Here is a 23,287-nt window from a genome sequence, read left to right on the forward strand (position 1 = left end):
AGTTAGTGCAGTTTGTTCCTAACTCAACTACTGATAGTTTCGCATGAACGCGTTTTCTTCTGCCAATTTATTCATATAGTATTATCAGAATTCAGTTGTTAGAGCTTGCACTTTGATAACTGATAGGGTAATTGACAGGACTGTAACTTCAACTATGTGGAATTCAGTTGCCAGTATGTCCTATGATTTTTTTTCCTGTCATTTACAACTTTCACATTTTGAATTGGACTGTTAATGTGAAAAATCTGTGTCACACTGTGGTATGACATCCATGTTAAACAGCAGAAACGCCACTATAAGTGACTGGGTCTGTCAGTTTGTAATGTTGGGGAAGGAAAGGACACATGGTGTCTAATAGGATGAGATTTTCCAACCAACCTTTAAGGTGAGAACAAGTTTGCCTTTATTTTGAGGGAAGACTGTTACCTCAAGTAGTGTGTCAACTGTGGCTGAGTTTCTGCTGTGAATGTTAACTGTGTCATTGGTTATACCAAATGTTGCTGAATTGTTATAACTGAATTCTGACAAGTGCAACACCCTTCACTGTTACAGTTTGAATAAATAACTCTTATTAGCTTCATATAAATAACTCTTATTAGCTTCATGTTGCTAGTTAATCAGTAAAACAGCTAAAGGATATACCGAGTAATTTTCTCTTGTGACATTTTATTTACAATACAGTCCATAAGCCTTCTGTCAAACTTGGCTCACTACCTTGCAGGAATGGTCATAGGTATCTGCTTTAGTAACATAAAGACATTAATGTGCAGACAGTGATAGGAATTTTACATTTGTATGTCAGTTACAGAAGAAAAATTACAAATGCAGTGGACAGTCTAATTCGTGTCATTTCCCTGCAGTAAATCAATTCAAAATTAATGCATATCAGCTAGTAAAATTTTCAGTTTTTTTTATAAGTTAATACTTTGGTTATTTACTACTTGCCATCAGAAAATTACTTGTGTGTCTTTGTATGCTTCCTCTGGTCAGCATGATTGTGTTTTTGTAGTTATTCTGAATTCTTCTTTATGTATGAGGCAAAACTGCACTTTCACAGTCTTTTCTCCGGTCAAATATGCACATCACCATACTATTTTGTGACATGTTTTTTCAGCTACTTCTAATATTAGCCAATGATGAACGTGTGATTCATAAGGATTTTAAAGTAAACACTAGTCATGATGTCTGATTGAATGCTCCAAAACTTCTCCCATCATATCTCATTTGGCATCAGCAGCCTTCAGATTTTCGCATCACCATACACTAGGTTGTTTCCAAAATAGGCAGTTCTGGGTTAATTATACATTAATACTCACTTTATCAGCTGAAGTTCTTTGTTTATCCATTCATACTTCTAAGCGAATGATGTTTCCTTGTTTGCATCAAATGTGCTTTGCATAACACTCAATCTATTTGTAGTAGACGTTTTCCAAGGAAAATTGTACAGCCACAAAGCATTTTATACTTACCAGAGAGAGAATCAGAAGCAGCCACTGTGTATCAGAGACAGTAGTTATGATCAGAAGAGAACACCCTTGTTGATGGATGTTGTGGAGCACAATGTATTTAGAGGTGAATAACCAGCAAATGTAACTGTTAGATGGAACCAGTGTAACAGCTGTACCAGAAAGAGAAATAAATTATGACTGTGTTTAGTTTGAGATATACTTCCAGCAAACAAATGAAATGCAGACTGAAAATATTAGATGAGTAGTTTCAGACACTCATGTAGTGCATTTAATATTACACTACATCTATCTGTACATGTTTACTCTGCTATTTGCACTCGAGTGTTTCTTAAAAGGGTCATAGAATCACTGTCAGACTATTTCTCTGCTGTTCTACACTTGAAAAGCATGTGGGGAAAAATGAACACCTAAGTACAAGCTTGTAATTTATTATGACAGTCTTTTTTCCCCTAAGAAGGTGTGAGTCAGCAATATATTTTCTTATTCGGGGGAGAAAGCTGATATTGTAACTATGTGAAAAGATCTCTCTGCAATGGGGATGATTTAATGATTTAATGATTGCATTCAAACTTGCTTATCATGTCCATACAAGGGAGGATGGATAAGCTGCTACAGCAGCTCACTGTGGGAATACCAGAGATTACATATGGCTGCCTACGGCGTTGGGAAATGGTGCAGCTTGCTGATCTTCATAATCGCAGTAACTGTTGTTGAGTTGGTGAGTGGGTCTAATCAGTCATGGCAATGACTATACATCAGCCAGTTTGTTTGATAATGAATATAGATGAGATTGTGTGCTGGAGGGGGCCACTTTCTGAGGCGAGGATGATAAAACTGTTGGCAATCTAGAAACTTAATGACAACATCTTCTTTTTCTCATTGACACAAAGGTTCTTTAATATTATCACTTGTTGGCTATCCCACTTGATTTCAGCGTAACTCCTACATCAGAAGATAAATATTATATGCTCACATCTAGGCCCTTCTCTTTGATTCATTTTGCTCTTTATTAAGAATATTTTGTGTTTGACTGATTTCAGGACATCTTGATTCCTTACTCAGTCCATCCGTTTCATCTTAGGCTCTTGTAAGATTACTTTTCAGAAATATCTAAACTGTTTAATTTCTCTCTTCTGCACTGTTGACATTTTGCAGTCAAACATAACTTTCAATGATTTATATTTTCAAATGTTAGGTGTCTATTTTTATAGAAAGTTCTTCTACTTGGTGAATTGCTTGCTACTGTGTCTTTGTGAACGTTTCTCCTGTGTCTGCTCTTCTCCAAAGGTAGCAAAATTTGCCCAGCTCTGAGTCACTTTTCCAAGTTTTACGTTTAGCTGATGTGCTTGTGCCAAGCTCATTACCTTAGTTTGTGCATATTGTAGCCCTCTTTGTGAACTGCTTATGCACCTTAAAATGTTAATTTGCAATCCATAACAATAAAACAATAAAATGATGTTTTGACAAACAGCTATATATACATAGATGGATACACAAGAATCCCCCCTGCTGGTCCAGGGATTAGAATAGGCCTGAGGTATCCCTACCTGTTGAAAGAGGCGACTAAAAGGAGTCTCTCACTTTTTGGCCCTATAAGTTCAGTTCCCATTTGGGGAGAGCCCCTGATCAGAGTGGGTGGCATCAGGGTGAATGACCCACAATGAAGCGGACTAAGTCGTCTCTTGCTGTTTACCATATGGTGCCAGCAGTCTCTAAGAAGGGCAAGATTGAGTACAATGCTGACCGATATGACCCCAAATAATTTCCCTCCCTCGCTACACCATGGGAGGAGGCTACAGAAAGAAGAGTGCCATATCCGCCTCAGTATTTAGTCTGTAGCAGAATGAATGGGGACTCGTTTCTACCTACGAAGCCCAAATTTTTGTTGAACATCTTGAGGATAAGTTTGGGGACGTGACAGCACTGTCCAAGATGAGAAGCAATGCAGTCTTGATTCAGACAGCATCCCCAACCCAATCTCGGGTGCTTGTGACAGGCTGGGTGATATTCCTGTTTCCACCACTCCCTATAAAAGCCTTAACATGGTCCACGGGATTATTTTCCAATGCGACCTCCTCTTGCAGTCTGACGACGAGCTCCACACCAGTCTAGAATGGTGGGGTGTTCATTTCATTTGGCGCGTGCTTTAAGTGCTGGAAATTTGGGCACATGTCTTCCCGCTGCACTTCCAACGCCATATGTCGAGACTGCGGACACCCACTGCAACCAGATACTCCCTGTGCGCCTCCTCCCACTTGTATCAACTGCGGAGAGCACCACTCCCCTTGCTCACCAGACTGCACAGTACTCCAAAAGGAGTGGAAAATCGTGGATTACAAGACCCTGGACTGGTTGACTTACCAAGAGGCTAAATGTAAATTTGAACGATTACACCCCATTCGGTTGACGTTCACATACGCTGCAGCTCCTTTACCATCACCATCACAAGTACCAGTCATACCACACTCTATGCCATGAACAGTGGGCCCTCCGGGCCTCCAGAATACATCCACCCCCTTGGTGGTAGGGGGGAAATCTCCTTCCACTGCTCCCAAATGCAGGGGTCATTGGTCCCCTGCCCCCCAGCCAGAGAAGCAACAGCCTCCTCTGGCTCCTCTCATGCGGAAGAGGTCCCTTGGGACCCTCTGTCCCAAGGTCTCTACTAATGCCACAGTGGACACTCACCAGTGGCTAAAGGAACCAAAAGGTGCTGGAGGAAGAGCTTCAGTCTTCCTCCGTGCATGAAGCTACTTCTGAGAAGTCCTCCCCACAAGCAACGAAAGAGAAGCGAGAGGGCAATCAATCAAAGAAGTCTGCTAAGATGAGGGGCCCTTCAGTGACCCCAGCACCACCATTCCCTATCAGTTCACCTGCAGATTAGGTAGAGATCTCGGTGTCCCCTGAGGACCTGGATCTCACTGATGCCTCATCCACAATAGGAATGGATACAAATACTCAATCGGTGGCAGCAGGGGACCCTGAGGCACAACCTTGCGGTGGCGCGGTTCTTTCCGTCCCTTTATGAGGAACCTGCACCTACCTGTGAACATTGTCTCAGCAGATCATCAGTAGGAAAGCCAAGTGAAACCTACTGTACTTCAACGTGGACCAGGCTGCAATTGAAGTCACTTAATCTAAATTTCGGGAGAAAGTTTTCACATGATATGAAAGGTTGGAAATTTTGTCCTTAATTAATATATTCTGAAACTTAGGTGAACAAGTATCACTGCCAAGCCCGTGCTAGTCTTAACACAGTCACTCATAATCCCTTTCACTCACGTTAGCAAGTTTATGGTGTTGCATTTCCCAAAAACGTAATAGCTACAAGAATACTGATTGTTTTTGATTGATAATGCTCGCCAAATATTAAGTCTGTCGGTACCAAATGCAGCCACAGTTTTTAGTCACCGACCTGCTCAATATGCCATGTGGAACATATGTCTTTTCTCCTCACAAAATTCACTTAAAATTTCCGAAATTTCTACTCGCCCATCGGAATAATTATGCCATCACTTTACCGCACTTTTGATGTATGAAACACTGCTAGATCCGGCAACTTATCGTTTCCATCAGAACAACTATTACTACGCACCTCTACCAGCAGATAAAGGCATGCGAAGAATATTACTTTACCATTGGTCAGATTACTTAACAGCCAATAGCAAAACAACATCCTCCCGTGTCAGTCCGCGCTTTTCATCCATAACCAATCACAAAATAGTAAACCTCACGACTGCACTTTTTACCGACGTAATTATCTAATATGCTGAAGTTTTGTTTATGCATAAAGTTATTTACTATTGTTATTTATACCTGAATTAATTTTCCCTTTATCATAAACTTACTTTACAAAACTATTCTACAAAAATCCCCTTTGTCCATATCCATACTTCTTCGAAATGTTCCCACACTAAATTCTAGTACATAACTCAAACAATTATCTTCATATTAACCTTAAATCACACTCACGTATCATTCGTACTGCTAAAACACATTTATAACATTTTACATACACAAAAAGACATAACACTTTATGGAAATACTAGAACAGTTCATGAAAAACATTCTATTACTTTAGTGCACTCTAGTGGGCACAATCGAAACTAAAATCACAGTCCCCCTATTCAATATTGTCCTCTATCGGCTGATACATAAACTATGTGCGCGTCCAGCCTTGGGTCACCATTTGTCACTCTCCAACTCTGAGATACATTTCCCACTTAGCGCCATATAACGATCCTGCCTTGGAGGCGGTTATGCCTCAACCTGCTTCCTTGCATGCTTCATGCCCTCCCAGTCTCACAATAATGTCATCCTCCAGTCGAATTGCTGCAGTTTTTTCCACCACCTGGCTGAGCTACAGCAACTGTTAAGCCTTACACCTGCTTTCTGCATTGCCCTCCAGGAAACCTAATTCCCAGCAATGCGGACCCCTGCCCTTCGTGGCTATAGGGGATATTACAAGAAACATAGCGACTATAATATGTGTCAGGTGAAGTTTGTGTCTATGTCCTGAACTCAGTATGCAATGAACCTGTACCCTTCAAATCCCTCTTCAAGCTGTGGCTATCAGGATAAGGACGACACAGAAAAGAAGTGTCTGCAACGTATATCTTCCACTAGATGGTGCAGTACCTTTGAACGCATTGGCTGCACTGATTCATCAACTCCCTAAACCCTACCTACTTTTGGGAGATTTTAACACCCACAACCCCTTGTGGGGTGGCACTGTGCTTACTGATCACGGTAGAGATGTCGAAAATTTATTGTCCCAACTCGACCTCTGCCTCTTAAATACTGGGGCCCCACACATTTCAGTGTAGCTCATGGCATTTACTTGGCCATTGATTTATCCCTCTGCAGCCTCTGTCCACTGGAGAGCCCACAATGACATGTGTGGTAGTGACCATGTAGAATGATGGTTTCTGTGGCAGAAAACATGATCCCTTGCTCTTTGGCGTGCACCCAGTGAAAGTCAGTACCTTCGTGGTCGCTGGAAATCAATAAGGCCATTAAAGAGCGTCGGCGAACTCTGCAGCGACGTAAGTGGCACCCTCCCCTAGAGCACCTAATGGCTTTTACACGGCTCTGTGCCCACGTTTGCTGGCTTCTAAAAAGATGGAAACAGGAGTGTTGGGAGTGGTACATCTTGACCATTGGCCACCATATGTCACCTTCCCAAGTCTAGACGAAGATCAGATGGTTTGTGGATACAAGACCCCGACAGATGTTACTGGCATTAACATCAATGGCGTGTTATCTACAGATGCAAACACAAATGCCGAGCACTTTGCTGAGCACTGTGCTCAAGCCTGAGCGTCAGAGAATTATTCCCCAGCATTTCGCACACTCAAACAGCAGATGGAAAGGAAAGCCCTCTCATTCACTGAACATCACAGTGAACCCTATAATGCTCCATTTACAGAGTGGGAGCTCCTCAGTGTCCTTGCACATTGCCCCAACACAGCTGCGGGGCCAGATTGGATCCACAGTCAGATGATCAAACATCTCCCATCCAACTACAAGCAACATTTCATCATCATCTTCAACTGGATCTGATGCAATGGTGTCTTTCCATCAAAATGGCAGGAGAACACCATCATTCCAGTGCTCAAACCCAGTGAAAACCTGCTTGATGTGGATTGCTATTGGCCGATCAGCCTCACCAACATTCTTTGTAAGCTGTCAGAAAGTATGGTAAGTTGGCGGTTGTGTTGGATCCTGGAGTCACACGGCCTTCTGGCTCCATGTCAGGGTGGTTTCCGCCACGGTCGCTCTACCATTGATAATCTAGTTTCCCTCGAGTCTGCCATCTGAACAGCCTTTTCCAGCCACCAACACCTGGTTGCCGTCTTTTTTGATTTACGAAAAGCTTAAGACACAACCTGGCGACATCATATCCTTGCCATATTATATGAGTAGGGTCTCCAGGGCCTGCTCCCAATTTTTATCCAAAATTTCCAATTGCTCCATACATTCTGTGTTCAAGTTGGTGTCTCCCATAGTTCCTCCCATATCCAGGAGAATGGGGTCCTGCAAGGCTATGTATTGAGTGTATCTCTCTCTTTAGTGGCCATTAATGGTCTAGGAACAGTTTTCGGGCCTTCGGTCTCACCTTCTCTGTATGCAAATGACTTCCGCATTTCGTACTGCTCCTCCAGTACTGGTGTTGCTGAGCAGCGCCTACAGGGATCCATCCACAAGGCGCAGTCATGGGCTCTAGCCCACGGCTTCCAGTTTTCAGCCTTGAAGTCATGTGTCATGCACTTCTGTTGGCATTGTACCATTCATCCAGAACCAGAACTTTATCTTAATGACAATCCACTCACTGTAGTGGAGACATATCGATTCTTCGGACTGATTTTCGATGCCCGATTGGCATGACTTCCACTACATCTACATCTACATGGATACTCTGCAAATCACATTTAAGTGCCTGGCAGAGGGTTCATCAAACCACCTTCACAATTCTGTATTATTCCAATCTCGTATAGTGCGTGGAAAGAATGAACACCTATATCTTTCCATAAGAGCCCTGATTTCCTTTATTTTATCGTGGTGATCGTTCCGCCCTGTGTAGGTCAGTGTTAGCAAAATATTTTCACATTTGGAGGAGAAAGTTGGTGATTGGAATTTCGTGAGAAGATTCCATCGCAACGAAAAACGCCTTTCTTTTAATGATTTCCAGCCCAAATCCTGTATCATTTCTGTGACACTCTCTCCCATATTTTGTGATAATACAAAACATGCTGCCTTTCTTTGAACTACTTCGATGTACTCAGTCAGTCCTACCTGGTAAGGATCCCACACCGCGCAGCAGTATTCTAAAAGAGGACGGACAGGAGTAGGGTTAATAGGTCTGTTACATTTCCTAAGTGTCCTGCCAATAAAACGCAGCCTTTGGTTAGCCTTCCCCACAACATTTTCTATGTGTTCCTTCCAATTTAAGTTGTTCGTAATTGTAATACGTAGGTATTTAGTTGAATTTACGGCTTTTAGATTAGACTGTCTCAGGACTGAAGACCACAACAACAACAGATTAGACTGATTTCTCGTGTAACCGAAGTTCAACAAGTTCCTTTAGTACTCGTGTGGATGACCTCACACTTTTTGTTATTTAGGGTCAACTGTCACTTTTCACTCTATTCAGATATTTTTTCTAAATCATTTTGCAGTTTGTTTTGATCATCTGGTGACTTTATTAGTCATTAAACGACAGCGTCATCTGCAAACAACCGAAGACGGCTGCTCAGATTGTCTCCCAAATCGTTTATATAGATAAGGAACAGCAAAGGGCCTATAACATTACCTTGGGGAACACCTGAAATCACTTCCGTTTTACTCGATGACTTTCTGTCAATTACTACGAACTGTGACCTCTCTGACAGGAAATCGCAAATCCAGTCACATAACTGAGACGATATTCCATAAGCACGCAATTTTACTACAAGCTGTTTATAGGGTACAGTGTTAAGCCTTCTGGAAATCCAGGAATATGGAATCGATCTGAAACCCCTTGTCAATAGCACTCAGCACTTCATGTGAGTAAAGAGCTAGTTGTGTTTCACAGGAATGATGTTTTCTAAACCCATGTTGACTGTGTGTCAATAGATCGTTTCCTTCGAGGTAATTCATAATGTTCGAACACAATATATGTTCTAAAATCGTGCTGCATATCAACGTTAACGATATGGGCCTGTAATTTAGTGGATTACTCCTAGTACTTTTCTTGAATGTTAGTGTGACCTGTGCAACCTTCCAGTCTTTGGGTATGGATCTTTCTTTCAGCGAACGGTTGTATATGATTAAGTATGGAGCTAATGCATCCGTATACTCCTCATTTTCGTCAGCTTAAGCGAAAGTGCTGGCAGCACTCAATGCCCTCCGCTGCCTGAGCAACACCAACTGGGGTGCAGATTGCTCTACACTGCTGCAGCTGTACAGAGCCCTTGTTCAATTCCGCTTTCTCTATGGGAGTTTGATTTATGGTTTGGCAGCGCCCTCAGCATTGCGTTCACTTGACCCAGTCCACCACTGTGGCATTCGACCGGCAACAGGAACCTTTAGGATGAGTCTGGTGACCAGTGTCCTTGTGGAGACCGGAGTCCCTCCATTGAAGGTTAGGTGTGCTCAACTACTCACCAGTTATGTTGGACACATTCATAGTTCTCTTGAACATCCAAATTACCGTCTCCTTTTCTCGTCCACGGTGGTTCATCTCCCGCACTGGAGGCTCAGGTCAGGGCTTATTATTGCAGTTTGCATCCAATCTCTTCTGTCTGAAGTGGAGTCCTTGTCTTTACCACCTATACTTGAGGTCCATTCATGTACATCTCCATGGTGTTCACCTAGGCCGAAGTTTTGCCCGGACCTTTGACACGGTCCTAAGGACTTAGTTAACACCGCAGCTCTCTACTGTCACTTCCTCTCGATTCTTGATGTGTACCGGGACCATGAAGTGGTTTTCACTGACGGCTCGATGGCTGATGGTTACATTGGCTTCACTTACGTTCGGGAGGACATATTGAACAGCACTCCATGCCAGATGGCTGCAGTGTTTCCACTGCAGAGCTGGTGGCCATTTCTTGTGCTCTTGAGCACATCCGCTCATAACCTGGTGAGTCATTTCTTCTCTGTACTGACTCCTTGAGCAGCCTACAAGCTATTGACCAGTGCTACCCCCACGCCATCCTATGGTAACGACCATCCAGGGGTCCATCTGTGCCCTGGAATGGTCCAGTCATTACGTGGTGTTTGTGTGGACCGCAGGCCATGTCGGAATCCCAGGAAATGAACTTGCCGACAGGCAGGCTACACAGAAAATGCTTCTGGAGATTGGCATCCCTGTAACTTACCTGCAGTAATTGTTACGGCGCAAGGTTTTTCAGCTTTGGGAGAGAATGGCATAATCTCATTATGTGAAACAAACTGCATGCCCTTAAGGCGACTATAGATGTGTGGAAGACCTCCATGCGGGCCTCTCACAGGGACTCTGTGGTTCTGTGATGGCTCCCCATTGACCATATGTGGCTAACACATGGCTACCTCCTCAGACGTGAGGACCCACCTCGGTGTCACTGGGGCTCACATATGACTGTTCGTCCACATCTTGCTGGACTGCCCACTTTTAACCACTCTGCAGTGGACTTTTAACCTTCCCAGCACCCTACCTTCAGTGTTGGGTGACAGTGCCTCAACAGCAGATTTAGCTTTACGTTTTATTCATGAGGGTTTTTTTATCATACCATCTAAGGGTGGGCATTTAACCTTCTCTCTGAGGTCACCACCCTCCCTCTATTTTAACTCTGTTGCACTTTGATTGCATTTGTTCATCTTGGTGGTCATCTTTTCCCTATATGTATTCATCTCACCTTGTCTTTTTGGGGTGGGAATTTTAATGTGTTGCAGAGTGGCTGGCTCATCCTCTTTTATTATTGTGATCAGCCTGTCCAGACCATCTGCTCTCTGGTTTTAATACCTGCTTCTACTTTTCCGTGTGGTGTATGTTTTCCCCATTTTTTCTTTAGGTGTGGTGTTGGGTGTTTTTGTACCTTGAGCCTTGCTTGCATCAGGAAAAAAGGATTGATGACCCTGTAGTTTGGTCCCTTTATATCCCAAACCAACCAACCAACCAGTACACAAGAAGTCATTTATAGGTCTAATTAACAGGTCATCCTGCATGAATTAATCATATGAGTACAAGAATTTCAGAATCAGTGCCTCGTATAGTGTCATCGTCGTCTTCTTCTTCCTCTTCTTCTATTTTTTTTTTTATTTTTTTTTTTTTAACTAAAAATCTGTGTTAATGTGCTCTCGTTCAGTTTATTATAGATTTTCATTTCCATTTAATGAGATGCATGGGCATACAGTTTGATTGGGTGTGTGGGAAGCGTAAAGTTTTCTTATTTCATGTATTGTGTGTGAACAAAATGGTTTCCATCAAATAATTTATGTTCGATGTGCAAAAAGATAATAAACTCCTAAATATATAGACAGAGTTATTAATTGAAGTTTTCTAAATAATTGGTGATGGGGTTGTTCATGAGATACAGTGCACATATTCCAAACTATTTTTTTTTTTTTTTTTTTCATATCTCTAGTATCTCCAATATGTTAGCCAAGTTACCCCAGAAACACATTTCACTAATACAGGGTGTTTCAAAATGAATATATAGATTTTAAGGCTTTGTTGAACATATTACATTCACCTTACGATTATAAATAATACACCAAATGAAAGAGAAACACAAACAGTTTTTCTTACAGTTATTCAGTGTGAACACTGATCACACATAGTCAATAGGTGAGCTGTTCCAAAACCTTTATCAGTGTGTCAGGCATAACTGTTGCGGTAACACTGTTTCTAAAGTCGGATAGATCACCTGGTATCAGAGGTACATACACATGATCACGTCCGATCGTGTGTGAATGTGTAGGTCATGCATAATATGCTGTATCAACTTGCCCCTTGCACACCCAATCCACTGTTTAACCAGTTGCTTGCTCAGTTATGCCAGTGAAGCAGTGCACCATCTTGCTCCCAAATAAAGATGGGTTGTTCATCTTCTACCCATTGAGGCACAGGCGTAGCTGTAGCACATAAAGATAAGAAACATCAGTTACAGTTGATTCACCAAAAAGGAAAGGCCCATAAACTTTCCATGGGGATATTTCTTAGAGCTAAGCGTGAAAGACTCAAACTCGTTCAACGTGTTTTTCAGTCACTCTGTCATTCCATACTCTTCCCATTGCCCACAGGTATACAAACAAAACTGTTTGAGTTGCTCTTTCATTTGGTGTATTATTTACAATTGTAAGTTTAACTTAATAAATGCTACAACACCTTAAAACCAGTATCTTCATTTTGAAATGCCCTGTATTTGTATTTTACATGTAAGCTGCTCACTTAGTTTGCTAGGTACTCAGTGTGTTCCTGCCAGCTCAGATTCTATCCAGATTTAATTGTACAAGTTTGGCAATTGATTCCTTCTGCTCTTGGTTGTTGTGATAATCATAATCTGCTCACATTTTGACTGTTCGGTTTTGAATTTGTTTTTGAATTATATCATGCGCCTCCCCCATAAACCATGGACCTTGCGTTGGTGGGGAGGCTTGCGTGCCTCAATGATACAGATAGCTGTATCGTAGGTGCAACCACAACGGAGGGGAATCTGTTGAGAGGCCAGACAAACGCGTGGTTCCTGAAGAGGGGCAGCAGCCTTTTCAGTAGTTGCAGGGGCAACAGTCTGGATGATTGACGGATTATAACACTAACCAAAACACATTAAGTGTCAGGAAGTCATTTCTGAAAGTATTTGTATGGAGTGTAGCCATGTATGGAAGTGAAACATGGACGGTCAATAGTTTGGATAAGAAGAGAATAGGAGCTTTCGAAATGTGGTGCTGCAGAAGAATGCTGAAGATTAGATGGGTAGATCACATAACTAATGAGGAGGTACTGAATAGGATTGGGGAGAAGAGGAGTTTTGTGGCACAACTTGACCAGAAGAAGGGATCGGTTGGTAGGACATGTTCTGAGGCATCAAGGGATCACCAATTTAGTATTGGAGGGCAGCATGGAGGGTAAAAATCATAGGGGGAGACCAAGAGAGGAATACACTAAGCAGATTCAGAAGGATATAGGTTGCAGTAGGTACTGGGAGATGAAGAAGCTTGCACAGGATAGAGTAGCATGGAGAGCTGCATCAAACCAGTCTCAGGACTGAAGACCACAACAACAACAACAACAACAACAACAATGCTGGTACTGTGAACAGCTGAAAGCAAGGGGAAACTACAGCCATAATTTTTCCTGGGGGCATGCAGCTTTACTGTATGGTTACATGATGATGGTGTCCTCTTGTGGAAATATTCTGGAGGTAAAATAGTCCCCCATTCGGATCTCCGGGTGGGGACTACTCAGGAGGACATTATCAGGAGAAAGAAAACTGGCATTCTGTGGATCCGAGTGCGGAATGTCAGAGCCCTTAATCGGGCAGGTAGGTTAGAAAATATAAAAAGGGAAATGGATATGTTAAAGTTAGATATAGTGGGAATTAGTGGAGTTCGGTGGCAGGAGGAACAAGACTTCTGGTCAGGTGAATACAGGGTTATAAATACAAAATCAAATAGGGGTAATGCAGGAGTAGTTTTAATAATGAATAAAAAAAAAATAGGAATGCGGGTAAGCTACTAAAAACAGCATAGTGACCGCATTATTGTGGCCAAGATAGATACAAAGCCCACGCCTACCATAGTAGTACAGGTGTATATGCCAAATAGCTCCGCGGATGATGAAGAGATTGATGAAATGTAAGATGAAATAAAAGAAATTATTCAGATAGTGAAAGGAGACAAAAATTTGTCATGAGTGACTGGAACTTGATAATAGGAAAAGGAAAAGAAGGAAACGTAGTAGGTGAATATGGAATGAGAGTAAAGAATGAAAGAGGAAGCCACCTGGTAGAATTTTGCACAGAGCATAACTTAATCATAGCTAAGACTTCGTTCAAGAATCATGAAAGAAGGTTTTATACATGGAAGATGCCTGGAGATACTGGAAGGTTTCAGATAGATTATATAATGGTAAGACAGAGATTTCCAGGGGCAGATGTGGACTCTGACCACAATCTAACGGTTATGAACTGTAGATTAAAACTGAAGAAACTTCAAAAAGGCGGGAATTCAAGGAGATGTGACCTGGATAAACTGATTAAACGAGAGGTTGTAGATAGTTTCAGAGAGAGCATTAGAGAATGATTGACAAGGACAGAGGAAAGAAATACAGTAGAAGAAGAACGGGTAGATTTGAGAGATGAAATAGTGAAGGCAGCAGAGGATCAAGTAGGTAAAAAGATGAGTGCTAATAGAAATCCTTGGGTAACAGAATTTATGAAAGGAGAAAATACAAAAATGCAATAAATGAAGCAGGCAAAAAGGAATACAAACATGTCAAAAATGAGATTGACAGGACATGCAAAATGGCTAAGCAGGGATGGATAGAGGACAAATGTAAGGATTTAGAGGCTTATCTCACTAAGGGTAAGATGGATACTGCCTACAGGAAAATTAAAGAGACCTTTGGAGAAAAGAGAACCACTTGTATGAATATCAAGAGCTCAGATGGAAAGCCAGTTCTAAGAAAAGAAGGGAAAGCAGAAAGGTGGAAGGAGTATATAGAGGGTCTATACAAGGGCGATGTACTTGAGGACAATATTATGGAAATGGAAGAGGATGTAGATGAAGATGAAATGAGAGATACGATACTGCGTGAAGAGTTTGACAGAGCACTGAAAGACCTAAGTCGAAACAAGGCCCCAGGAGTAGACAACATTCCATTAGAACTACTGACAGCCTTAGGAGAGCCAAGCCAACAAAACTCTACCATCTGGTGAGCAAGATGTATTAGACAGGTGAAATACCCTCAGACTTCAAGAAGAATATAATAATTCCGGTCCCAAAGAAACCAGGTGTTGACAGATGTGAAAATTACCGAACTATCAATTAAATAAGCCACAGCTGCAAAATATAACACGAATTCATTACAGACGAATGGAAAAACTGGTAGAAGCCAACCTCGGGGAAGATCAGTTTGGATTCCGTAGAAATGTTGGAACACGAGAGGCAATACTGGCCCTACGACTTATCTTAGAAATAGATAAAGGAAAGGCAAACCTATGTTTCTAGCATGTGTAGTAATAGTAAAAGCTTTTGACAATGTTGACAGACTATTGTCTTTCAAATTCTGAACGTGGCAGGGGTAAATTATAGGGAGCAAAAGGTTATTTGCAATTTGTACAGAAACCAGATGGCAGTTACAAGAGTCGAGGGACATGAAAAGGAAGCAGTGGTTGGGAAGGGAGTGAGACAGTGTTGTAGCCTATCCCCAATGTTATATTGAGTAAGCAGTAAAGGAAACAAAAGAAAAATTCGGAGTAGGAATTAAAATCCATGGAGAAGAAATAAAAACTTTGAGGTTTGCCAATGACATTGTAATTCTCTGAGACAGCAAAGGACCTGGATGAGCAGCTGAACGGAATGGACGGTGTCTTGAAAGGTGAATATAAGATGGACATCAACAAAAACAGAATGAGGATAATGGAATGTAGTCGAATTAAATCGGGTGATGCTGCAGGAATTAGATTAGGAAATGAGATGCTTAAAGTAGTAAAGAAGTGTTGCTATTTGGGGAGCAAAATAACTAATAGTGGTCAAAGTAGAGAGGATACAAAATGTAGACTGGCAATTGCAAGGAAAGCGTTTCTGAAGAAGAGAAATTTGTTAGCATCGAGTATAGATTTAAGTGTCAGGAAGTCGTTTCTGAAAGTGTTTGTATGGAGTGTAGCCATGTATGGAAGTGAAATGTGGATGATAAATAGTTTAGACAAGAAGAGAATAGAAGCTTTCAAAATGTGGTGCTACAGAAAACGCTGTAGATTGGATGGGTAGATCACATAACTAATGAGGAGGTATTGAATAGAATTGAAGAGAAGAGAAATTTGTGGCACAACTTGACTAGAAGAAAGGATCGGTTGGTAGGGCATATTCTGAGGCACCAAGGGATCACCAATTTAGTATTGAAGGGCACCGTGCAGGGTAAGAATTGTAGAGGGAGACCAAGAGAGGAATACACTAAAGAGATTCGGAAGGATGTAGGTTGCAGTAGGTGCTGGGAGATGAAGAAGCTTGCACAGGGTAGAGTAGGATGGAGAGCTGCATCAAACCAGTCTCTGGACTGAAGGCTACAACAACACATATCATGTGAGTCTGAGATAAATTTAGATTCAACCAATTTAGCTGAAACCAATTTTTTAAGGTACTGAGAACATTGATTGGCAATTCAGGAAATTTTCTGTGCATCCTGATTTTGAGCTAACAGAAAAGTGTCGTCTGCAAACAGAATTAATGGGGAGCTGTCATTTTGTGTGCTAACAGCCGTGCTGCAGTTGTATCACCGGTTCCCGTCAGATCACCGAAGTTAAGTGCTGTCGGGCTGGGCTAGGACTTAGATGGGTGACCATCCGGTCAGCCTCGCGCTGTTAGCAAATGGGGCACACTCAGCCCTTGTAAGGCCAACTGTAGAGCTACTTGATTGAGAAGTAGTGGCTCAGGTCTTGTATGCTGATGTGTGGCTGGGAAACTGGTGTGCTGACCACATGCCCCTCAATATCCACGTCCAGTGACGTCTATTGGCTGAGGATGACATGGTGGCCGGTTGGTACCATTGGGCCTTCATGGCCTGTTCAGGCAGACTTGTCATTTAATGGTGAATCATTCACATAAAACAGAAATAGGACTGGGACTGGTGTGAAGCATTGTGAGACACTCTGAATTATTATTTTCCAGTCAGAATAATAACTTGCTAAATTTAAGGTAATGCTAACTTTTTGCCTTCGATTCCATAAGTAGGTTTTAAGCCTTTGTAAGGCACTGCCCCTAACACCATACTAGTCAAGTTTATGTACAAGCAAGTCTCTCTCTCTCTCTCTCTCTCTCTCTCTCTCTCTCTCTCTCTCTCTTTGAGAACCCTGCCATGTTCTTGCTCTTGATTAATATGGTGTGCTTATTTTCTCAACAAAACTGTTCACTGAATCTTTTTCCTAGGGTAATAGAATATTTTTCAACAAAGTTGTGGATTTGGGTAACAGCAGCTGTTTCAGACATTTTAGATATGACTGGGAGAATGAAACTGGGATAGGACAACAACTTCCTGTGACCTACCTTGATCCCATTTTTGGTTAAGCTTCAGCATATTTCAGTACCTCTGGGAAGTAGCCCTCTTCAAACCATTAATCAACTGTTTTAACTATTTGGTATGCAATTATGTTGTTTACTGATTAGATTAGATTAGATTAATACTTGTTCCATAGATCATGAATACAACACTTTGTAATGATGTGGAACATGTCAAGTTAATAAAAGTTGTCTGTAAAAGATATTACATTACACAAAATATTGCATGACACTAATGTTTAAGTTTGTTTTAATTCATATCTAATTCAGTCAGTGAATAGAAGGAGTTGTCATCTAGAAATTCTTTTAATTTATTTTTAAATGTTAGTTGGCTACCTGTCAGGCTTTTGATGCTGTTTGGAAGGTGACCAAAGACTTTCGTGGCAGCATAATTTACCCCTTTCTTTGCCAAAGTCAGATTTAACCCTGCATAGTGAAGATCATCCTTTCTCCTGGTGTTATAGCTATGCACACTATTACTTTTGAACTGGGTTGGGTTATTAACAACAAATTTCATAAGTGAATATATATATATATATAATGTGAGGTTACTGTGAGGATCCCTAGATCCTTAAATAGATGCCTGCAGGATGATCGTGGGTGGGCTCCAGCAATTATTCTGATTACACGTTTTTGAGCAATGAATACTTTTCTACTCAACGATGAATTACCTCAGAATATGATGCCATACGAAAGCAGTGAATGAAAGTAGGCATAGTAAGCTAATTTACTGAGATTCTTATCACCAAAATTTGCAGTAACCCTAATAGCATACGTAGCTGAACTCAGACGTTTCAGCAGACCATCAATGTGTTGCTTCCAGTTTAACCTCTCATCAATGGACACACCTAAAAATTTTGAAAATTCTACCTTAGCTACAGACTTCTGCTCAAAGTCTATATTTATTACTGGAGTTGTGCCATTTACTGTACGGAACTGTATATACTGTGTTTTATCAAAATTTAAAGAGAGTCCGTTTGCTGAGAACCAATTAATAATTTTGTGAAAAACATCACTTAGTTCTTGGGTTCTGGATGTTATTACTATACTTGTATCATCAGTATCTTGCTTAAGAGCAAGAGCTCATAAGCAAGTGTGAGTAGTGCCTACATACAAAAGTTGGCAATAGGTTAGTGGTTGCCTTTCCCATACTTTATGCTTTAATAACTTTAGTGGATATCCCAGCCCTGCCTGCAGAATTTGTATTTAACAATATTGATTTTCTATGTCCTTCACAGAAACTTCTGAAAATTTTCTTACGCATCCAGAATTTTCATCAAGGCATAAGGGTCTTACTTCATTCTGATAATCTATTACATTTGATGTCAGACTTCATTACATTTGTAGAGAATTCATTGGTGTTTGAGGTGGATTTATAGTAGTTCAAGGTTAATCTTACAAAATTCTTTGGTTACATACTTCAACATTAAGATTTAATGACAGACTGCACAGCATTTGTCTTATTTTATGGATTAAAATTATCCTATTATTTCCCAGTGGTTTTGCTGCATTGAAAATTCTTTTGAAATATATAAACTCTAACATATTCAGTGAAATCAGAATTTTTAGTTCACTGTGCAGTTGCCATTTCCTTACACTGGAAGTTATGCCCTTGGTGATCCATTCTAATAAACTTTTTACTTATTGCCCCAGTTTCCAGGTGGCAATGTCTCAGCTAAAAAACTATTTATGAATTTTTCAAAGTTTTTATTACTCGAGATACAATAATAAAGGCCACTTTTTCTCCCCTAGTTTATTATTAAACATTAACAAGTTTTCTTTACCAGAGTTCCTTCTCATAGGGGCTTCCATACCTGAAATGAAATGTTCCTGTCTGTCAGTGGTAGTCCAATGAACAGTGCACAGTGATCCAAGATACATTAAGTATCTTCATGTAACACAGTAAAATCCCAATAACACAAGGAAATGGAGACTGACTAGAGCTTGAATTTGGGAAAACTCGAGTTACACGAAGAATGACAGTTTCAGAGAACTTTTATTTAAAAATAGATTCAGAACTTACTGTTGGCAGTATTATTACAGTAAAGAAAGTTCTTTAATGAGTCAGTGATAACATAGTTTGTTTTTAGAAATCATATTCTAGTAGAAACTCACACTTACTGTAAACACACACATATTACATAAACTACTGCACAACTTTTACTACTGTACATATTTTATCCTCAGAAAAAAAGGATCAGTAGTTGTTTTTTTTTTTTTTGTGAAGAAAATCTGTTCACAGTAGCAGAGTCCTGCAATCTTTGTAAAAGCAAAAAGTCAGCTCGTGTTGCAGCATTCTATTGCCCTATGTAGCACAGAGGTAATTCTAATGCTGTCATTCAATCACTAACACTTTGCTGGCACCTCATATTGGCGAAAAATCCCAGAACAAAGATGACCAACAACAAATAAACACTGCACTGAGCCTGAACAGACACTGGCTGGCTGACTGACAGTGGCTGTAACAATAATAGTGACTACAGTGAGCATGATTTGTAAACCATGCATGTGCATGCATCTCTGCCATTGATTACATCCATACCCTGCGTATTTTAGATTTCATCCAATACATCATCCACCTCATATTAAATGGAGGCTCAGATTGTCTATTTTCTTCCTTCTCTCTCTCTCTCTCTCTCTCTCTCTCTCTCTCTCTCTCTCTCTCTCTCTCTCTCCCCCCCCCCCCCCCACCCCCACCCCGTGTGTGTGTGTGTGTGTGTGTGTGTGTGTCTGACAAAGATCTTTAAGCATAATTTGAAGCTTAGAACACTGTGAGACATCCTTGCAAGTAACACCATATGATACTACAGCGAAGGACATGACAGTGTGATTGGTTGTAATAGGATGTCACCAGTGAACATATTTAAGTCAGGCACATGCTGCTAAATTCTAATGTTCTTCATGATGTCATTTGTCACATTGTCACAGAAGGCAGCACATGGCTATTTGTTCATTAATCCCTCGCTTGGTGCTACATTTTATTGCTACAAAGAAATGAGCTACATGGCTGTTGGCAGGGCTTGCTTAACTAACCATTTAGGGTGTCATGTCAATTTTGAATTGAGTGCAACAACCACCCTTACGCCTGAAATGCTTAAAAACTATTCACAATTGCCATGACAGTCTTCACATCAGTAATTGTCAAGCTCACAGAAAATTACAGTACTGTTGCACAAAATATGAATGCTCTTACATGCACTATCCTGCAGTGTTTGGAGACGCACAGCTATGCCCAGCACATCTGCAAAACTTGATATGTGCTCTGTTTGATCAGTCTGTTTAATAGGGGATCTGTTCTTTCTTCCACAGTGAATCAGAAGCAAGGAAAGGGCTTATCTTCCTTATATGGTGATGTGTTGTAACCTCAAGTTACTGAATCTGTCAGTTGGAGACAAGAAAACTTGTTGCACTATAAGGATAAGATCACATGTCTCAGCATGTTGTAATCCATTGCCCATAATACTGCACATTAAATAAGTATACCCTGACACGGCTTGACTGCACTATTTGATACATATGACTAGTTAGCCAAAAAAATTAAACATGCTCTATTTCATTAAGTTCTGCCTCACTTCCTGTTAACTTTGTTGACTACTGCTGTGTCGTCTGTGAGTCGTACTAACAGTGCTTATTACTCCCTTTTGCTTCTCATAAAGATGGGATTACCCTCCCATAGCTAATGCTATATTGCTGATGGACGGAAAATATTTCAATCAGTTTCACATTATTGAAAGCATCCTCAAAAGTTATGGATGTACGAGGGTTGACTGAAAAGTAATGCCTCCACCTTCGTAATTCTTCAACAGTTGGCAACATTGGTATGCGGCAGGTACTGGCTTGTTCCGAAGCCTCTTCTCTACAGGTGCAGGTGGCGGGAAGCCTTAGCATTGAACGGTTGTTGTTACAGTGTGAAGTATGGAACCCTCCGCAGACGGTCGGTCGATGTGATTTAAGTAACGTGCAGTCATTGAATTCTCGACAGCAAAATGTGTCACCCCCAAAGGAGATTCATCGGAGAATGAAAGCAGTTTATGGTGATTGTGTCGATGTGAGTAATGTGCTTCGTTGGGCGACTTAAGTTTAATGGTGTTGAGGTGGGAACATCTGACCTGCGTGACAAACAGAGTTGGATGTCCTGTGACAGCAACCACAGTTTCACTAGAAAAATATTGTCAGTTGTTTCAGGATGATCATTGTAGCACTTGGAGAGAAACTGCATGCACAATCAGCATTTCTCAAGAATGTGTGGGTCACATTATTGCTTTGCTTGGCTTTCGGAAGATCTGTGCATGACGGGTACCCCGGATGCTGACTCCTTAAATCAAAGCACACAGACTTGAAATTTGCCAGGAACTTGTCTCATATTATGAGAATGAAGATGATGGCTTTCTCCATTCAATTGTGAAAGGAGACAAAATGTGGGTACACCATTCCGACCTGGAGACAAAACATCAGTCTATGGAATGTCGACACAAAGACTCGCCCCAGACAAAGAACTTAAAGATGCAGCCCTCAGCAGGAAAATCATGGCCATTGTTCTGGGACGCAGATGGTGTTATCCATGTTGATTTCCTTGATCATGGAAAAACAACAAATACAGAGTGTTAAATCACAGCACTGCGAACTCTACGACAACGGCTAAAAAGTGTCCGAAAGGAAAATGGAAATGTTTCCCTGCAGCATGTCAATGCCAAACCACACACTTCATGTGGCACCACAGCAGAAACTTCAGAGACTGAATCTCACCGCCATACAGCATCCTCCACACAGTCCAGACCATCTGACTTCCATCTGTTCCCGATGATGAAAGACGATCTGTGGGGATCATTATGCTCCTGATGAAGACATTGAGAGAACTGTGAGACGGTGGTTGCGAAACAGCTTGTCGACATCTTCTGTGACAGCTTCAGAAAACTTGATCATCATTGGCAGAAATGTATCCAATTGACTGGTGATAATGTGGAGTGAATATTGGTGATTAAAGATCACATTCTAAGGATTATTTCTGCATTTGATTTATTAAAATATTCACATCCAAACCCAATTAACAAAGGTGGAGGCATTACTTTTCATATAACCCTCGTAATATATGCTATTTTTTTTCAAAACTTGGTCTCCATTGTACTAAGAGTGCTTAAAAAAATCAATGATCCTTTCCTAATCTACTTCAGCATTTTCCTTTGAAGAAATATTCTTATGAATATTTTTCAGCATGATGAAATAATTTTTATTTACAGGCACAGTCATGTTAATACACTCCTGGAAATTGAAATAAGAACACCGTGAATTCATTGTCCCAGGAAGGGGAAACTTTATTGACACATTCCTGGGGTCAGATACATCACATGATCACACTGACAGAACCACAGGCACATAGACACAGGCAACAGAGCATGCACAATGTCGGCACTAGTACAGTGTATATCCACCTTTCGCAGCAATGCAGGCTGCTATTCTCCCATGGAGACGATCGTAGAGATGCTGGATGTAGTCCTGTGGAACGGCTTGCCATGCCATTTCCACCTGGCGCCTCAGTTGGACCAGCGTTCGTGCTGGACGTGCAGACCGCGTGAGACGACGCTTCATCCAGTCCCAAACATGCTCAATGGGGGACAGATCCGGAGATCTTGCTGGCCAGGGTAGTTGACTTACACCTTCTAGAGCACGTTGGGTGGCACGGGATACATGCGGACGTGCATTGCCCTGTCGGAACAGCAAGTTCCCTTGCCGGTCTAGGAATGGTAGAACGATGGGTTCGATGACGGTTTGGATGTACCGTGCACTATTCAGTGTTCCCTCGACGATCACCAGTGGTGTACGGCCAGTGTAGGAGATCGCTCCCCACACCATGATGCCGGGTGTTGGCCCTGTGTGCCTCGGTCGTATGCAGTCCTGATTGTGGCGCTCACCTGCACGGCGCCAAACACGCATACGACCATCATTGGCACCAAGGCAGAAGCGACTCTCATCGCTGAAGACGACACGTCTCCATTCGTCCCTCCATTCACGCCTGTCGCGACACCACTGGAGGCGGGCTGCACGATGTTGGGGCGTGAGCGGAAGACGGCCTAACGGTGTGCGGGACC

The 23,287-nt window shown here is 41.5% G+C and overlaps 1 protein-coding gene and 1 pseudogene across 4 annotated transcripts in view; both read left to right on the top strand.

Annotated features, from left to right (window-relative positions):
• The window catches only part of LOC124795204 (major facilitator superfamily domain-containing protein 10), a 152,004-nt gene that overhangs the window by 84,194 nt on the left and 44,523 nt on the right, over positions 1–23,287 (top strand). The gene's annotated exons all lie outside the window — the stretch shown is intronic.
• Positions 16,396–16,513, top strand: LOC124797053 (annotated as a pseudogene).

The sequence above is a fragment of the Schistocerca piceifrons genome, chromosome 4 (genome assembly GCF_021461385.2).
Source record: "Schistocerca piceifrons isolate TAMUIC-IGC-003096 chromosome 4, iqSchPice1.1, whole genome shotgun sequence".
NCBI classification, from domain to species: domain Eukaryota; kingdom Metazoa; phylum Arthropoda; class Insecta; order Orthoptera; family Acrididae; genus Schistocerca; species Schistocerca piceifrons.